The following is a 19,552-nucleotide window of genomic DNA, read 5'->3' as shown; positions in this document are numbered from 1 at the left end:
CATGGTACACAAATGAATTATGACCTTGGGGGTAGAAAATTCCTTAGAAACCAAAATTTGGATTTCCATGCAAATGTTCCTTGTTTAGAGAGAGAGAGAGAGAGAGAGAGAGTGCTCTAAAAACTTATTCACAGGGCACATTAACATCTTAGGTCTTGTCTACACTATGAAGTTAAGTCAACATAAGGCAGCTTACATCGACCAAATTATGGAGGTGTACACACTACAATGCTCCTCCCACCACTGTAACTCACCTCCTATGCAGACCTAATAAAACCACCTTGACAAGAGGCACAGAGCTTAGGGGAACACAGTTAGAAAGACACAGTATCAGTGGAGACACTGTGTTGCTTGCATTAACCTAAGTGGCCTCCAGAAGGTGTCCCAGAATGCCCACCATTACCACTCTACTCACCATTTTGAACTTTGCTGCTCTGCAGCCAGGTATATAAGTATTCACCCCTCCCCTTTTGAAGTCCCAGGAAGTTTTGAAATTGCTCTTCCTGTTTGCTCGGTATGAAGAGTTAACATAGCAGACCATGCCATCTCGACACAGAAAACACTCTTCTGCTTGGAGTACACCAGTGGTGGTGGATCTCCTGGGTCTGTGGTAAGAGGAGGCTGTGCAGTCACAGCTCCACTCCAGATGCAAGAACTTTGATATGCATGGCCAGATCGCTTGGCGGAGAAGGGCTATGACAGGGATATGCAGCAGTGCCATATAAAAATTAAGGAGATGAGGTGGGCATACCAGAAGGCAAGGGAGGCAAATAGTCACTCTTGTGCAGAGCTGCAGACATGCTGCTTCTACAAGGAGCTCCATCCTCAGCAGCAACCCCACCTCCACCGTTAAGAGCCCGTAGATACTTCGGGGGGCTGGAGTTACCAGCTACCGGAGTGAACTCCGAGGACAATATATTGAATGAAAGAGTGGAGGTGGAGGAGAATGGGGGACATGTTACAGGGAGATCTGGTAGCATGGGCAAGTAAGGATATCTTTTTGACTCCAGAACAGTCTAGTGTCCCCCAGCAGTGTAGCTGTGCTGAGTCTGATGCAGGGGAGGGAACCTCTGGTAAGTACTCAGTTTGCTTCAATACTGCAGGGACACACACTACTTTTTTTCATCAGGCTAGAAGAGGTACTGAAATAACCTATACAAGTACATTTGCTATCTGCTTTCTCATTCCTCTGTACAACTAGGCAGCGGGAGCCTCTGGAAAAGTTTGTTTATGCACACCTGGATGTCCCGTGAATCCTTCATAGAGATCTCTAGGAAACTTTTCTTTCTGCAGTCCTCTGCCAAAGGTTTCTTATTAGGGATGCCTTGTTTCTTCCCCACGGTAGGACATTGCCATGCCACTTCACAATTACTTCAGCAGCACCATTGCAGCAAACAGGCTAGCAGTATATGGACCCAATGCAGCCACACACATGCAGGAGGTGCTCCCTTGCAGCCTTGGTTACCCTCAGGAGTGAGATATCAGCTACAATCACTGCCACCTGTGGCAAACGGTGCCAATATTCACGACAATAGACCTAGGTGCTTGTTCTGATAACCATGTGCACAACACCCCCATTTGTCCCAACTCACCCCTCTCCTGCAGGCTGTACTCACCATGGCTGGGGCTGCCACCATGCTGAATGACTCCTAAGGGAAAGTGAGAAAGTTGTGCTTGTAACTTGTTTGGATCAAGGGGTATAAGTACAGTGACAATAAGACCTCTGTCCACTGTTTCTTTACCAGTACAGATGTGGCCTTGAGGGTCCCCTCACGCACACTGGCAGAGCGGCTTGGGCAAATAAGGAGAAGAAAGAAGAGGGCTAAGGAAGACATGTTCCTGGAGGTGCTGCAATCCTCTGATGCTTCAGATTGTAAGCAGAGAGGCAATGAATGAGAAAATGTGGAGGGATACTGTGGAAAGAAAACAAGTCCAGGAAGAGATGATAATGCTGCTCAGGGAGCAAACAAACATGCTGTGCTCTCTGACTGAACCTTTATTATTCTCCAACACATGGTGACTGCTGCTAACATTCAGAGACAGTAGCAACAGGTGCATTTGCATTGTTATAATAGTACACACACAGCAATTATAACAATGTTCATACCACAGTGCAAAAAAATAATGCCAGGCTCAACACATTACAGCAATACACATTACTGTCGTTCATTGTTAAAATGCTCCTTCAAAGCCTCCATGATCCACATATCTCTCCATTTAGCCTCTCCGATAGTCCTGGTATCTGGCTGCTCAAAGTCAGCAGACAGCTGTTCAACTTCCATGTGCCACCCATGGGGAAATTTCTCCTTTATCAGAAGGGTAGCCGTGTCAGTCTGGATCTGTAAAAACGGCAAAGAGTCCTGTGGCACCTTATAGACTAACAGACGTATTGGAGCATAAGCTTTCATGGGTGAATAGATGTATTCACCCATGAAAGCTTATGCTCCAATACATCTGTTAGTCCATAAGGTGCCACAGGACTGTTTGCCACTTTCTCCTCCTTTGCTACACAGATATTATGAAGTGCACAGCAGACTGCTATGACTATGGGGATATTGCCCTCACTGAGATCTAACCTGAGGAGACAGCACCAGTGACCCTTTAAGCGACCAAAGGCTCAAGAGTCATTCCATACCTGCTGAGCCTGTTGCTTAAGTGCTCCTTGCTGCTGTTAAGCTGGCCAGTGTATGGCTTCATGGGCCATGGTGCAAGGAGTAGGATGGATCTCCCAGGATCACTATTGGCATTTCCACATCCCCACTTGTAATCTTCTGGTCTGTAAAGAAGAGTCCCTGCTTGCAGCTTTCTGTACAGGCCTGTATTCCTAAAAATGCATGTGTCATGCACCTTCCCTGACCAGCCTGTGATGATATCAGTGAAACAATCTCAGTGATCCACCAGCACTTACAATGTCATAGAAAAGTAGCCCTTTCTGTTGATGTACTCCATCTCATTGTGGTCTAGGGAACACAATAGGGATATGTGTGCCATCTATTGCCTCATCACAGTTAGGAAATCCCATCGCTATTTCAAGCACATTACCCGCAGTCACAGTCCTTCACAGCAGGAGGCAATTAACAATCATGCACACTTGCATCACAGCAACCCCATGTGGATTTCTGACTCCAGACTGATTCAGAAATGATCAGTAGTAGTCTGGCATTGCCAGCTTCCACACAGCAATCGCCACTCACTTCTCTGCCATGAGGGCAGCTCTCATTTTGGTGTCCTTGTGCCTCAGAGTAGGGGCAGAGTAGGCTCCGTACACAGTACCAGGAAGGGGCTTTGCGCATTCAAAAGTTCTGCAGCCACTGTTCATCATCCCATACCTGCATAACAATGTGATCCCACCACTCAGTGCTTATTTCTCATGCCCAGAACTGACGGTCCACAATGTGCAGCTGCTCCATGAACACCAAAAACAATCTTGAATTGCGTCTTTCCATGGCACACAGCAAGGCAGACACCAAAGCATCATCATCAGACTTGCAGCTCAGAAAATGCTGCAGGATCAGGTGAGTTGTATTCATAATGCTCAGAACAATACTGGAGAGCAGTCCAGGATTCATGCTTTCTGATGGAGATGACAAACGCCCAGGTTACAGGGGCTGTTGAAAAGTGGTGAGAAATGTACTAGGAAGCCCATGGAATGATGGGTTGGTGAAAACTGCATCATGGGATGCTGCAACTGCCCCCATGAGTCATTGCACATCCTTCCCAAAACACTCTGCAGCGGATGATGGTGATTTGCACATTGGGATAACTACCCATGATGCACTGCTCACTGTGTCGGTGCAAGAGCTGCTACTGTGGATGCGCTACACCAACACAAGGAGTGTAGTGTGGACATGCAACAGTGGTTTAATTATAGTGGTAGCTGTACGTCAACCTAACTTAAGTTGACTTAACTTTGCATTGTAGACATGGCCTTAGAGCTGGATCCTGAACAGTGTGAATGAGTGCCAAGTAAAGTGATGAGTAGGGCAGGGAGTTCAGGGGAATTTGATCACGGATAGCTGTTCAACTCAGACACCAACCTCTCTCCCCCCACCAACTTCAAGAGTGAGACCTCTTTAGGATAATAAGAATCATGTTTACAGCCATGTTTTCTCAGACATTACAGTCTCCACAAGACATGCCTCCTTTTTACTCTGCACATTTGCAAGTAAAGAACAGACAAACTGGAGTAGTTAACTTGCCACTCAATGCATAAGTCTACACCTATTGCTTAAACTCATTCATGCCCATGTCCTTTGCTGATCCTGGAGCACACCACACTTGCGCAGTTCTGATGTGATAGAAATGTTCAAAACTGTGAAGCAGCAGTGTTACACTCAGGGTCATAAGTTGTTAACCTATTGACTCAGTCTTCATTCAGTTGTTCCTCCAAATTTTCACATTGTGGACCACTTCTTCTACCAGAGATACTTTCATAGACACATCCCCTCCCAATCACTCAATACCACATGCTCCCTGCAACATCTGCAGTCACTGGACACACTCAAAAATTGACAATATTAAGACAACAAGCTCATATATGCACTGGGCTCACTCATTTTGTACCTAAACTACTAATTACCTTTTGCAGGGTCTGCAGCCCCCTGTAGGTCTGATCTCTTCAGGTCACTCTGAGGTTTGTTTTCACTAGAGCTGGTCAGAAAAAAACTCAGATGGAACCATTTGCTATCAGAAAATGCAGCTGTCAAAATCAAAACACTATGCAAGTGTGCTGAATTCACTAAAATTTTGTTTCAGAGGAAAAAAGGTGGATTTTATTTTTTGCAAACTCAAAATGCTCCATGAAACAGAATATGCGATCTTTTGCACTTGCTGCACCTTGCACTTTCAGTTTTAGTTCCATCTGTGAATCTGCTTTCAGTTGAAATTATACATGACAAAGAACCATTGTCCTAGTTAATTACAGGGGCCTGGTTATGTTGAATGTTACATTATTAATTATTAACTTTTTATTTGTATTGAAATAAACTAAAAATGAAAAGCCCTTGTTTCAGAACAGAACTTTTAATATAATTACACGTTTTTCAAATTACAGGAGCAAAGGCAACTATGTTCAGCTTATCAATACTTTCCTGTTGAAATGTGAATGCATTACTTAATGCCATAAAGCCTCTTGAGTTTAAAAGGAAAGGAGTAAGGGGAAACTGTATGAGTCATAACTTGGTAACTGAATGAGTCTGTTTTTCTGTGTCTTCCACCCCAATAGTTTACTCTCACATTTAGAATTCTGCAATCACTATGGTGCACAAACTCAGTCCTCACTGCAGTTCTAAAGAAGGGAACATCTGCTTGATAGTCACTTGTCAAGGTTCCTCCCCCACTCTGAACTTTAGGGTACAGATGTGGGGACCTGCATGAAAAACCTCCTAAGCTTATCTTTACCAGCTTAGGTCAAAACTTCCCCAAGGTACAAAATATTCCACCCGTCGTCCTTGGATTGGCCGCTACCACCACCAAACTAATACTGGTTACTGGGGAAGAGCTGTTTGGACGCGTCCTTCCCCCCAAAATACTTCCCAAAACCTTGCACCCCACTTCCTGGACAAGGTTTGGTAAAAAGCCTCACCAATTTGCCTAGGTGACTACAGACCCAGACCCTTGGATCTTAAGAACAATGAACAATCCTCCCAACACTTGCACCCCCCCTTTCCTGGGAAATGTTGGATAAAAAGCCCCACCAATTTGCATAGGTGACCACAGACCCAAACCCTTGGATCTGAGAACAATGAAAAAGCATTCAGTTTTCTTACAAGAAGACTTTTAATAAAAATAGAAGTAAATAGAAAGAAAGAAATCCCCCCTGTAAAATCAGGATGGTAGATATCTTACAGGGTAATTAGATTCAAAAACATAGAGAACCCCTCTAGGCAAAACCTTAAGTTACAAAAAAGATACACAGACCGAAATAGTTATTCTATTCAGCACAATTCTTTTCTCAGCCATTTAAAGAAATCATAATCTAACACATACCTAGCTAGATTACTTACTAAAAGTTCTAAGACTCCATTCCTGGTCTATCCCCGGCAGAAACCCAGCATATAGACAGACACACAGACCCTTTGTTTCTCTCCCTCCTCCCAGCTTTTGAAAGTATCTTGTCTCCTCATTGGTCATTTTGGTCAGGTGCCAGCGAGGTTACCTTTAGCTTCTTAACCCTTTACAGGTGAGAGGAGCTTTCCCCTGGCCAGGAGGGATTTCAAAGGGGTTTACCCTTCCCTTTATATTTATGACATCACTAAAGACTGATATTAAACTGAATGGCATACAGTAACTATGGACATCTACTCTCATCCATATGCGACCATGGAACTTCCTTTAGCATTAAATCAAGACAGCACCAATAACAGAATATACTTGTATGAATCAATGCTGAGGAAGTTATGTATTTATTACATTTCTAACAAAAAAAACCCACACAATACCATTAGTCAGAACTGCCATATCAAACATAGCAAAGAGAGAGAAAATTACATACTAAAAGAAACAAATGGAAAGCAAGCTATATGTTCTGAAATCCACACTCTGCACCCTGATTAGACCAATTCAGAAACAATAGGTGTCAGCTCCTCCCTTCTCAACCTGGCATCAGAAGTAGTAATGATTTATTAGTGTCAAACAGACTGCTCCTTTACACTGTGGTGTCTCTGCTCCAGTTTTTTCTCTGCTTCACAGGAAAGGGTTTCAACACTGGGTGTTCTTGCTCGGATTTATTTTTCTTTGCAGCTTGAAAACTCTGAAAAACTAAAACTAAATGCCTGGAACACAGGCTTCCCTTTCAACCTACTCTTGTAGGGTTGTTTTGAACTAGTTGTATCAAAGCAGCCTCTAATCCTAAAAAGGACACAGCCAAGTGCTTGGATTCATCAAGGGCCTCCTTATCTGGTCATGAAAAAATCGGCCTGGCATGCTAGACTGATTTCCAAGGCTGAAAAACAGACTGAACACATTTGTCACTTCAGAAAGCACTCAGAATCAGGAATAGGGATCACAGACCCCAGGAGGAAAGAGACAGAAGTTGAGGAGAGATTACAATTCCTAAAGACTGTTTCTTAGGGCTTGTCTACACTAGGAAATTAACCAGAACAGCTATTAAAAATAGCTATTATGGAATAACTCCCAATGTGGCCAATTTTAAAGTGCTACTGCACTTTAAATTCATACCCTACCTTAATCCAAAATAACTTTTAAATGTAGAAAAGCCACTACTTAGACGCTGCCACCATTTTCCTTTTCCATTGAGGACAATGAAAGTCCAATCTACACTGAATTCTGGTGGTCACTTTAAAGTTGGCTGTTTTTGGAACTCAGCTTATCTACACTTGAATTTTATTTCAGATTTAAGTATGGTGTGAATTTAAAAGGCAATAGCTATTTTGAAATAAGAGTGTCCACAATTATTCTGGTTAATTTTCCCATTTACACAAGCCTTCGGATTCAGCTGTGCTCAGTCTCTATATCAGTAGTCATAGTAGGGTTTTTGTTTTTAACTTTGACACAAAAGCAGCCACAGAAGACACATTAGAGCAATGGACGAGTGGGAAAAGCATTACCATACTATTTTACCCACTATTTATTATTAATATAGCCAACTCATTGACTTTACTTGTGGTTCTCTACAAAAAATTTTCAAGAGATGAAATAACTGAACTCAGCCAAATTTATTAACTAAAGACAAAACAGTACAATACAAAAAACAATTCTTATCTCAAAGCATGTTCACTTTAATCTGAAGATGTGCTTCAAAGACACACCCCTAAATCCACTGATGTTTATATCAAGTTTGTTTACAAGTTAAAAACACTTATTTTGTCACCTAAAATCCAACCCACTAATTTCTCAACTTGTTTTTCTGTTCTTTTCCTTATCTCTGTTTGAATACCACATTCCAAACCAGCTGGACATAGAGGTACATCCCAACCTCTGATAGAACACACCATTCATGTATCTTGACTTTGATAGGCTTCCTGTTTTCTCATGTCAAAATTGATTTCAGCCTGAAAAGTGTTGTGGGATGCTTGACATGGGTGAACAGAATTGTAGGAAGAGCATAATATATTCACTTAACATAACTGCCCAACACACACACACAGAGGATATTATATTAATACCATTCACATAATATCTATTAATGTAGCGTGTACTATGCCTAACATATATGTATTGGCTAATATCACTCAATCCAGTCTTACTGTAGAGGATGGCAATATCTCCTTATTTGTGGTGTCACTGAGACCAGAACTGAAGAGAGCAGCAAAACATTTAAGGAAGAAGACAAAGTAAATATTGATGAATTCCCTATGTTCCAAGTTTCTCATACCAGTTAATGTGGCTAAAAGTGTGAACTTCCTGAAAAATTATTCATTTAGAGAAACATTTTCTAAGGTATCTCTCTTCCAGGGAATCCACTGATATGACAGACAGATTTCTCCCCAACCCCCCACAAAGCTGTTTAACTGTTCAATGTGGGTGAGGTAATATATCTTTTATAGGACTATTTTCTGTTGGTGAAGGAGATAAGTATTCCAGTTTACACAGATCTCTTCTTCAGGTTTAGGAAAGGTTGTCAGAGGGTCAGGGCTAAATACCAGTTGGAACAGATTGTTTAGTATAAGCAGTTAACATACTGTAAGAGACCATTAAAGTTGAAGTGGCCAGTTAACACCTCTGTAGTCAGAGTCTATTCACTCATTTTAACACAACACAGAGCTCTCCTGGAGCGAACTGTAATGTTACAAGAATCTAACTCACAACAGAGAAGTACTTCCCATTATCTTCAGGCTTGTCTACACATACCGTGCTGTATCATGTGCTACTGTGCTACTGTGGTGCTTAGTGAGGATGCTACCTAGGCTGACAGAAGAGCTTCTCCCATTAGCGTAGGCACTCCCAACTCCCTCAGTGAGGGTTCAGGTGCATAACTACGTCACTCGGGGATGTGGATTTTCCACACCCCTGAGCAACATAGTTATACTGACATAAGTCTGTAGTGGAGACCAAGCCTACAAAAAATCTTACCTTGTTGTGTCCTAGTCACAAGGACTCTCAAAGAAGAAATCTCACAAGACTTAACACCTGGCACAGGAATTGTTTGGGGATAGCCAGAAATAGCCACCCTCTAGTGTAAGCTATTTATTATCAGCTCTTTTTGCACTCAGTATTCTGATCTACAGGCAGCAGTCAAAGAGGCTCTCTCAACACCCTTAGGGTATGTCTACACTACGAAATTAGGTCGAATTTATAGAAGTCGGTTTTTTAGAAATCGGTTTTATATATTCGAGTGTGTGTGTCCCCACAGAAAATGCTCTAAAGTGCATTAAGTGCATTAACTCGGCAGAGCGCTTCCACAGTACCGAGGCAAGCGTCGACTTCCGGAGTGTTGCACTGTGGGTAGCTATCCCACAGTTCCCGCAGTCTCCGCTGCCCATTGGAATTCTGGGTTGAGATCCCAATGCCTGATGGGGCTAAAACATTGTCGCGGGTGGTTCTGGGTACATATCGTCAGCCCCCCGTTCCCTCCCTCCCCCTGTGAAAGCAAGGGCAGACAATCATTTCGCGCCTTTTTTCCTGAGTTACCTGTGCAGACACCATACCATGGCAAGCATGGAGCCCGCTCAGGTAACCGTCACCCTATGTCTCCTGGGTGCTGGCAGACGCGGTACGGCATTGCTACACAGTAGCAGCAACCCCTTGCCTTGTGGCAGCAGATGGTACAGTACGACTGGTAGCCGTCATCGTCATGTCTGAGGTGCTCCTGGTCGCCTCTGTGAGGTCAATCAGGAGCGCCTGGGCAGACATGGGCACAGGGACTAAATTTGGAGTGACTTGACCAGGTCATTCTCTTTAGTCCTGCAGTCAGTCCTATTGAACCGTCTTATGGTGAGCGGGCAGGCGATACGGACTGCTAGCAGTCGTACTGTACCATCTTCTGCCGAGCAGCCATGAGATGTGGATGGCATGCAGTCCTTCTGCACCGTCTGCTGCCAGCCAAAGATGTAAAAGATAGATGGAGTGGATCAAAACAAGAAATAGACCAGATTTGTTTTGTACTCATTTGCTTCCCCCCCTCCCCTGTCTAGGGGACTCATTCTTCTAGATCACACTGCAGTCACTTACAGAGAAGGTGCAGCGAGGTAAATCTAGCCATGTATCAATCAGAGGCCAGGCTAACCTTCTTGTTCCAATAAGGACAATAACTTAGGTGCACCATTTCTTATTGGAACCCTCCGTGAAGTCCTGCCTGAAATACTCCTTGATGTAAAGCCACCCCCTTTGTTGATTTTAGCTCCCTGAAGCCAACCCTGTAAGTGCCCCTCCCAGCGTCAGAGCAATGGCAAACAATCGGGCATCAGAGAATGCTGTCCAGAGCAGTCACAATGGAGCACTCTGATGGGGCTAAAACATTGTCGCGGGTGGTTCTGGCTACGTGTCATCAGGCCCCCGTTCCCTCCCTCCCTCCGTGAAAGCAAGGGCAGACAATCATTTCGCGCCTTTTTTCCTGAGTTACCTGTGCAGACGCCATACCACAGCAAGCATGGAGCCCGCTCAGGTAACCGTCACCCTATGTCTCCTGGGTGCTGGCAGACGCGGTACGGCTTTGCTGCACAGTAGCAGCAACCCATTGCCTTCTGGCAGCAGACGGTGCAATACGATTGGTAGTCGTCCTCGTCGTGTCCGAGGTGCTCCTGGCCACGTCGGCTGGGAGCGCCTGGGCAGACATGGGCGCAGGGACTAAATTTGGAGTGACTTCACCAGGTCATTCTCTTTAGTCCTGCAGTCAGTCCTATTGAACCGTCTTATGGTGAGCGGGCAGGCGATACGGACTGCTAGCAGTCGTACTGTACCATCTTCTGCCAGGCAGGCAAGAGATGAGGATTGCTAGCAGTCGTATTGCACCATCTTCTGCCAGGCAGGCAAGAGATGGGGATGGCTAGCAGTCGTACTGTACCATCTTCTGCCGAGCAGCCATGAGATGTGGATGGCATGCAGTCCTTCTGCACCGTCTGCTGCCAGCCAAAGATGTAAAAGATAGATGGAGTGGGTCAAAACAAGAAATAGACCAGATTTGTTTTGTACTCATTTGCCTCCTCCCCTGTCTAGGGGACTCATTCCTCTAGGTCACACTGCAGTCACTCACAGAGAAGGTGCAGCGAGGTAAATCTAGCCATGTATCAATCAGAGGCCAGGCTAACCTCCTTGTTCCAATAAGAACGATAACTTAGGTGCACCATTTCTTATTGGAACTGTCCGTGCAGTCCTGCCTGAAATACTCCTTGATGTACAGGCACCCCCTTTGTTGATTTTAGCTCCCTGAAGCCAACCCTGTAAGCCGTGTCGTCAGTCGCCCCTCCCTCCGTCAGAGCAACGGCAGACAATCGTTTCGCGCCTTTTTTCTGTGCGGACGCCATACCAAGGCAAGCATGGAGGCCGCTCAGCTCACTTTGGCAATTAGGAGCACATTAAACACCACACGCATTATCCAGCAGTATATGCAGCACCAGAACATGGCAACGCGATACCGGGCGACGAGGCGACGTCAGCGCGGTCCCGTGAGTGATCAGGACATGGACACAGATTTCTCTGAAAGCATGGGCCCTGACAATGCATGCATCATGGTGCTAATGGGGCAGGTTCATGCTGTGGAACGCCGATTCTGGGCTCGGGAAACAAGCACAGACTGGTGGGACCGCATAGTGTTGCAGGTCTGGGACGATTCCCAGTGGCTACGAAACTTTCGCATGCGTAAGGGCACTTTCATGGAACTTTGTGACTTGCTTTCCCCTGCCCTGAAGTGCATGAATACCAAGATGAGAGCAGCCCTCACAGTTGAGAAGCGAGTGGCGATAGCCCTGTGGAAGCTTGCAACGCCAGACAGCTACCGGTCAGTTGGGAATCAATTTGGAGTGGGCAAATCTACTGTGGGGGCTGCTGTGATGCAAGTAGCCCACGCAATCAAAGATCTGCTGATATCAAGGGTAGTGACCCTGGGAAATGTGCAGGTCATAGTGGATGGCTTTGCTGCAATGGGATTCCCTAACTGTGGTGGGGCTATAGACAGAACCCATATCCCTATCTTGGCACCGGAGCACCAAGCCGCCGAGTACATAAACCGCAAGGGGTACTTTTTGATAGTGCTGCAAGCTCTGGTGGATCACAAGGGACGTTTCACCAACATCAACGTGGGATGGCCGGGAAAGGTGAAGATGGCTCGCATCTTCAGGAACTCTGGTCTGTTTCAAAAGCTGCAGGAAGGGACTTTATTCCCAGACCAGAAAATAACTGTTGGGGATGTTGAAATGCCTATATGTATCCTTGGGGACCCAGCCTACCCCTTAATGCCATGGCTCATGAAGCCGTACACAGGCAGCCTGGACAGTGGTCAGGAGCTGTTCAACTACAGGCTGAGCAAGTGCAGAATGGTGGTAGAATGTGCATTTGGACGTTTAAAGGCGCGCTGGCGCAGTTTACTGACTCGCTTAGACCTCAGCGAAACCAATATTCCCACTGTTATTACTGCTTGCTGTGTGCTCCAAAATATCTGTGAGAGTAAGGGGGAGACGTTTATGGCGGGGTGGGAGGTTGAGGCAAATCGCCTGGCTGCTGGTTACGCGCAGCCAGACACCAGGGCTGTTAGAAGAGCACAGGAGGGTGCGGTACGCATCAGAGAAGCTTTGAAAAACAGTTTCATGACTGGCCAGGCGACGGTGTGAAAGTTCTGTTTGTTTCTCCTTGATGAACCCCCCCGCCCCTTGGTTCACTCTACTTCCCTGTAAGCTAACCACCCTCCCCTCCTCCCTTTAATCATTGCTTGCAGAGCCAATAAAGTCATTGTTGCTTCACATTCATGCATTCGTTATTCATTCATCACACAAATAGGGGGATGACTACCAAGGTATCCCAGGAGGGGTGGTGGAGGAGGGAAGGAAAATGCCACACAGCACTTTAAGCACAGCACTTTAAAAGTTTACAACTTTAAAATTTATTGAATGACAGCCTTCTTTTTTTTGGGCAATCCTCTGTGGTGGAGTGGCTGGTTGGCCGGAGGCCCCCCCACCGCGTTCTTGGGCGTCTCGGTGTGGAGGCTATGGAACTTGGGGAGGAGGGCGGTTGGTTACAGAGGGGCTGCAGTGGCAGTCTGTGCTCCAGCTGCCTTTGCTGCAGCTCAACCGTACACTGGAGCATACTGGTTTGGTCCTGCAGCAGCCTCAGCATTGAATCCTGCCTCCTCTCATCACGCTGCCGCCACATTTGAGCTTCAGCCCTGTCTTCAGCCCACCACTTACTCTCTTCAGCCCTCCACCTCTCCTCCCGGTCATTTTGTGCTTTCCTGCACTCTGACATTATTTGCCTCCACGCATTCGTCTGTGCTCTGTCAGTGTGGGAGGACAGCATGAGCTCGGAGAACATTTCATCGCGAGTGCGTTTTTTTTTCTTTCTAAGCTTCACTAGCCTCTGGGAAGGAGAAGATCCTGTGATCATTGAAACACATGCAGCTGGTGGAGAGAAAAAAAGGGACAGCGGTATTTAAAGAGACACATTTTATAAAACAGTCGCTACACTCTTTCAGGGTAAACCTTGCTGTTAACATTACATACATAGCACATGTGCTTTCGTTACAAGGTTGCATTTTGCCTCCTCCCACCGCGTGAACGGATTTTGGTTGAATGCCAGCAAACATACACTGCAATGCTTTGTTCTACAGTGATTCCCGAGTACGTGTTACTGGCCTGGAGTGGTAAAGTGTCCTACCATGAAGGACGAAATAAGGCTGCCCTCCCCAGAAACCTTTTGCAAAGGCAGAACCGCAAATGCCAGGGCAAAGTAATCCTTTCACATGCTTGCTTTTAAACCATGTATAGCATTTTAAAAGGTACACTCACCAGAGGTCCCTTCTCCGCCTGCTGAGTCCAGGAGGCAGCCTTGGGTGGGTTCGGGTGGTACTGGCTCCAGGTCTAGGGTGAGAAACAGTTCCTGGCTGTCGGGAAAACCGGTTTCTCCGCTTGCTTGCTGTGAGCTATCTACAACCTCCTCCTCATCATCTTCTTCGTCCCCAAAACCTACTTCCGTATTGCCTCCATCTCCATTGAAGGAGTCAAACAACACGGCTGGGGTAGTGGTGGCTGAACCCCCTAAAATGGCATGCAGCTCATCATAGAAGCGGCATGTTTGGGGCTCTGACCCAGAGCGGCTGTTCGCCTCTCTGGTTTTCTGGTAGGCTTGCCTCAGCTCCTTCAGTTTCACGCGGCACTGCTTCGGGTCCCTGTTATGGCCTCTGTCCTTCATGCCCTGGGAGATTTTGACAAAGGTTTTGGCATTTCGAAAACTGGAACGGAGTTCTGATAGCACGGATTCCTCTCCCCAAACAGCGATCAGATCCCGTACCTCCCATTCGGTCCATGCTGGAGCTCTTTTGCGATTCTGGGACTCCATCATGGTCACCTGTGCTGATGAGCTCTGCATGGTCACCTGCAGCTTGCCACTCTGGCCAAACAGGAAATGAGATTCAAAAGTTCGCGGTTCTTTTCCTGTCTACCTGGCCAGTGCATCTGAGTTGAGAGTGCTGTCCAGAGCGGTCATAATGGAGCACTCTGGGATAGCTCCCGGAGGCCAATACCATCGAATTGTGTCCACAGTACCCCAAATTCGAGCCGGCAACGTCGATTTAAGCGCTAATCCACTTGTCAGGGGTGGAGTAAGGAAATCGATTTTAAGAGCCCTTTAAGTCGAAATAAAGGGCTTCATTGTGTGGACGGGTGCAGGTTTACATCGATTTAACGCTGCTAAATTCGACCTAAAGTCCTAGTGTAGACCAGGGCTCAGAAGACAACTTGAGAACACAGCTTTTTGAAATATTCTCTTCACTAACACAAAGGTGTTTTTTTGTGTTTGTTTTTACAGCAAGATAAATAAGGCACTATAATTATCTCTCTGTAAAATCCTAAATGGATTGTAAAAAACCTTTGTAGTAGTCAACATCAGCACTATACCCCCTCTCTCTTGTTGACCTCACTAACTTAATTGCTAAATAAAACTACAGTGCCTTGGGTCCATATTTTTTTAGGTTTTTTTACAGTGGGATAGCTAATACACATTAGTTATCCTTTGATTAAAAACACACACTCTTTTTTGTTAGTGAAGGCATCAGAGTGCCTTCTTCACAAATGTCAGAAAGGATACAGCCTAGAATTAGATTATTTTAGTTGCTTTGAACTGTCTACCATGTATGGCACATGTTGGCTTTTTCTTAATGCTAACCACTATGCTTGCGATGCACATCCAATTCTGGTCTGTCAAGTCACTATCTCCACACCTAAATCCACCCACAAAACTCAATACTTACATAAGGCTCACAGGAAGCAATTCACAGGAATTGGTCAGAGGAAACCAAACCAAACCAAACCAAAGCTTTAATCTGAACCATTAAGGTTTCCTCATGTCTTAGAAAATTAATGATCTTGGTGTTGTAACTCATGCTACTCCTTACCCCAATCCATGCATATTGTTGGTCTTCTCACTCATCGTTTCCAGTTAAATCCCTGGAAGTTAATCAGAGTTTTGCTACTGACTTTCATCAAGTCATGGACTCTGCCCTTCATGTCTTCAGTTAAACTGTATAAACTTTGGGACTGGGACTATTTCTTTAATTTATTTAATTTAAAAATATATTACTCCTGAATGAGTACATCCACATGGATGTTAAATGTCCTCTAATTTATGTGCATTAACTTCACACCTTTAGTTGATTTGTGCTAATTTTCATGAGTATCCTCATGCTGACAGATCTTCAGGTGCTTTTGAAAATCCCACCAATTATGTGACGTTGTTGTAAGAAAGCAATAATGAAGTCAAATAAATAATATAAACTGAGTTCATCTAATGTAAAAAAAACCCTATTGATGATGGATTTTCAAGCTCCTGGTGAAGTAACAGAATTGCTATAGTAAGAGACCCAAATGTTCTTCATATAAGAGGAAGTATGCATGTATGAACCATCAAATTCTTGGTTTGATTAGTCAATTTTGAGATGACAAGGTTGTCCTTTTTTGGACATAGCTTTTCCAGGAATCACTTGGTAATTTGTTTATGTATGACAATGACTTATGCTTAAGACTCCACCTTCAACAAAGTTGAACCAGACTGAAAGTATGTAAAATCAATAAGGTTTTGAGAGGATTATTTAATGAGCCGGGGAAAACCTGACAGGCATCATGGAACACACAGGTCAGACAAAAACACCTGTGCATTTTTATCACAGTTCAGTCATTTTATTCCTAAGATCCTTCAGACCTCTTGGATGTATATTACCTGGGTGTGGTCAGTCATTGCTTTTTAAATGTATCAGTTTGCTCCAGAACCTCTTCTTATGAAACCTTAAGCTCTAAGAACACCTCATCTTTTTTCTAGAAAATAGTAGGTAAGTATTTTCTTTTAGGAAATAAGAGAACTCTACTTTAACAAGAGAAACCTAGAATTAACAGCTACTGCCTAACATCAGATTGCTTCTTCCCCCAGGTTTCAGAGGAACAGCCGTGTTAGTCTGTATTCGCAAGAAGAAAAGGAGTACTTGTGGCACCTTAGAGACTAACCAATTTATTTGAGCATGAGCTTTCGTGAGCTACAGCTCACTTCATCAGATGTATACCGTGGAAACTGCAGCAGACTTTATATACACACAGAGAATATGAAACAATTGTATATAAAGTCTGCTGCAGTTTCCACGGTATACATCTGATGAAGTGAGCTGTAGCTCACGAAAGCTCATGCTCAAATAAATTGGTTAGTCGCTAAGGTGCCACAAGTACTCCTTTTCTTCTTCCCCCACATCATCTCAGAGATTTGAAATGCAGTCCTTCGGTGGACTTGGGGATTTGGGGAGAAATTATAATTCCACTCCGAGTCCCCACCCCCCAATCCATCCCTTCCCCCAAGACCCCACCCTTGCCCAACCTCCACCCCCGCCCCGCCCCCAAGCATGCCTTGCCCTTGCTCTGCCTCTTCCCACCCCCGTTCCACCCCCTCCCTGCACCTCCCATCCACCCCAAACAGCTGATCGACAGGGCCCACCGAGTACTTAATTGGAGGGGCCCACCAAACAGCTGATTGGTGGGTGGCTGGTGGGTGCTGAGCACCCACTAGTTTTTGTACATGGCTGTTCCATCCCTGGAGCACCCACAGAGTTGGTGCCTACGCCACTGGGTATCATCCTTCCTCAAGATCCCTCTGTTATGTTGTAACTCTGCCCTGCCCCCAATTCAGGTAAGCACCTAAACTTTTATCATAATTGATGATGGTGCTGTGGCTGTCTGTCAAATAGTTTAGGAGGAATTATAGCTTATTACTGTAATTCAAAGGTGGTGACTTGATATGTAAGAATCCATTTACCAGCTGACACTTTTATTTATTTATTATTCATCCCCATTTAAGTCAGAGAAAAATTCTGTGAGTGATACTTATAGCTATTCTTCAGTGCTTTTCTCCTTCCTTTGCACTACCCTTGAAAATGAGGATACAAGCATATTCATTAAATGTAAAAATAATTAAATAAGTAAAAACATTCCAAGCTAATATTTTCTAAAGGAACGTAAAGGGAAAGCTGGTGAACATTGAAATCTGTGTTTTTGTCATAGCAACTCAATCATAAATCTTCTCTGAACTGCCTGTGTGCAGATGAAAATGGCATGGCTAAAGCAGGGAGAAGAGTTGCATTGCTTCCTAGTTAAATGTCAAAGTAATTCAATACAGTAGAACTTCAGAGTTACAAACACCAGAGTTCTGAATTGACCAGTCAACCACACACCTCAGTTGGAACTGGAAGTGCACAATCAGGCAACAGCAGAAGAAAAAAAAAAACAAATATAGTACAATGTGTTAAATGTAAACTACTAAAAAATTAAAGGGAAAGTACCATTTTTCTTCCACATACACCTCTACCCCGATATAATGCGGTCCGGTATAATGTGAATTCGGATATAATGCGGTAAAGCACTGCTCCGGGGAGCAGGGCTGCTTTACCTTGCTATATCCGAATTCGTGTTACCACAAGCGGTTCCGCTGCACCCCGCCCCTTACTTGCTGCAGCCACCCCCACCCCAGCTCACCTCCGCTCCACCTCCTCCCCTGAGCGCGCCATTGCCACTCCGCTTCTCCCCCACTCCCTTCCAGGCTTCCTGCACCAAACAGCTGATTGGCACGGCAAGTCTGGAAGGGAGGGACGGAGGGGGCAGAAGTGGAGCGGCAACGGCACGCTCAGGGGAGGAAACGGAGGTGAGCTGCGGCGGGGAGCAATTCCTCTCCCTACCCCAATATAATGTGGTCTCACCTATAAGACGGTAAGATTTTTTGGACTGCATTATATTGGGGTAGAAGTGTAGTAAAGTTTCAAAGCTGTATTAAGGTAATGTTCAGTTGTAAACTTCTAAAAGAACAACCATAACATTTTGTTCAGAGTTACAAACATTTCAGAGTTACGAACAACCTCCATTCCCGAGCTTCTACTGTAGAATGTTTTCATTTTTACTTATAGATAACAGATTTGGATAGTTCAATTTTATTTATGGTCATGAGGAATTCCATCCATAATTTTCTATATAAAAAAACTACAAAGAAAAACCGGTATATTTACTTCTATCAGTGGTGTGGGGATAGTGATCTATATGTAGGCCAGAACCTCTAAATGTAGGCCCAAATCTCATCTCTAACGAATCATTATTTTCTCTAACTCAATTCACCACTTGTAAAATACCATAATTGGTAAAACTGACTACTTACATACCTCACATGGATGTTGCAAGGATTAGTTTTATTTAATGTTTTTTTTTTTTAAATTGAAGATAAATGGTAAGCATTAACTCTCTTATCAATTAGTAAAGTAACAGGATAATTAAAGGAAACAGTCAATTACTATATAAACAGCAAAGCAAAAAATAGGGAATGTAATTTCTGCATTTTTGGGTAGTCCTTTGAAGTAGTTCATTTCTGTTAATTTGATGGAGTTAACATTTGTTTTTTAGTTTTGTTTTTCGTTTTGCTTTTCCATAAAGCCTGGGACTATTTGTTGTTTTGTTTGTTTCTGCCTATTTGCCTATTAGAAACGGTTTAACAGTGTTTAACCTGGAATGTAAATCTCTAAGCAATGTATTCAGGTAGAAATGTAAATATTTTGTTAGTCTATTCATAAAAAAGTACCTAACAAACATTTTAAAAAACTGTAATTGTTAGGGTGATAGCTCTACATCAAATTAATAATGTTAGTATTTGAGATCAATTTTTAAAAGTGCTGGGAGCCCAACTGGAACTGATGGTGCTCAACATTTTGCAGAAGGTGCTTCATACCATGCAATTCCAGACCCCTCGTAAGTGCATTCCTTGTGTGCCAGTCAAGAACCATATAAAATTAAGCCTCTCAATCTAATTGGACAGAGGAAAAAATATTACTTCCTAGACAAGAACAAAACTTTTGAAAATTTTGATGCAAAAACATGAGTCATAGGAGACATGCAACCCTGTTAAAAGGTTTCAGAGGAACAGCCGTGTTAGT

General features: G+C 44.2%; 1 protein-coding gene and 1 long non-coding RNA gene across 4 annotated transcripts in view; both read right to left on the bottom strand.

The window, feature by feature from the left end:
• Positions 1-19,552, bottom strand: part of CSMD3 (CUB and Sushi multiple domains 3) — a 1,179,008-nt gene that overhangs the window by 402,569 nt on the left and 756,887 nt on the right. The window lies entirely within an intron of this gene.
• Positions 12,971-14,139, bottom strand: LOC142070734 (uncharacterized). Its single transcript, XR_012666686.1, has 2 exons — positions 13,896-14,139; positions 12,971-13,508 (listed from the first exon to the last, which is right to left on the bottom strand). It is a non-coding gene; the product is annotated as an uncharacterized LOC142070734 (long non-coding RNA).

Source organism: Caretta caretta, chromosome 2, assembly GCF_965140235.1.
Source record: "Caretta caretta isolate rCarCar2 chromosome 2, rCarCar1.hap1, whole genome shotgun sequence".
Taxonomy (NCBI): Eukaryota; Metazoa; Chordata; order Testudines; family Cheloniidae; genus Caretta; species Caretta caretta.
Note: the sequence above shows the minus strand (reverse complement) of the source record. Positions and strands in the feature narration are given on the sequence as shown.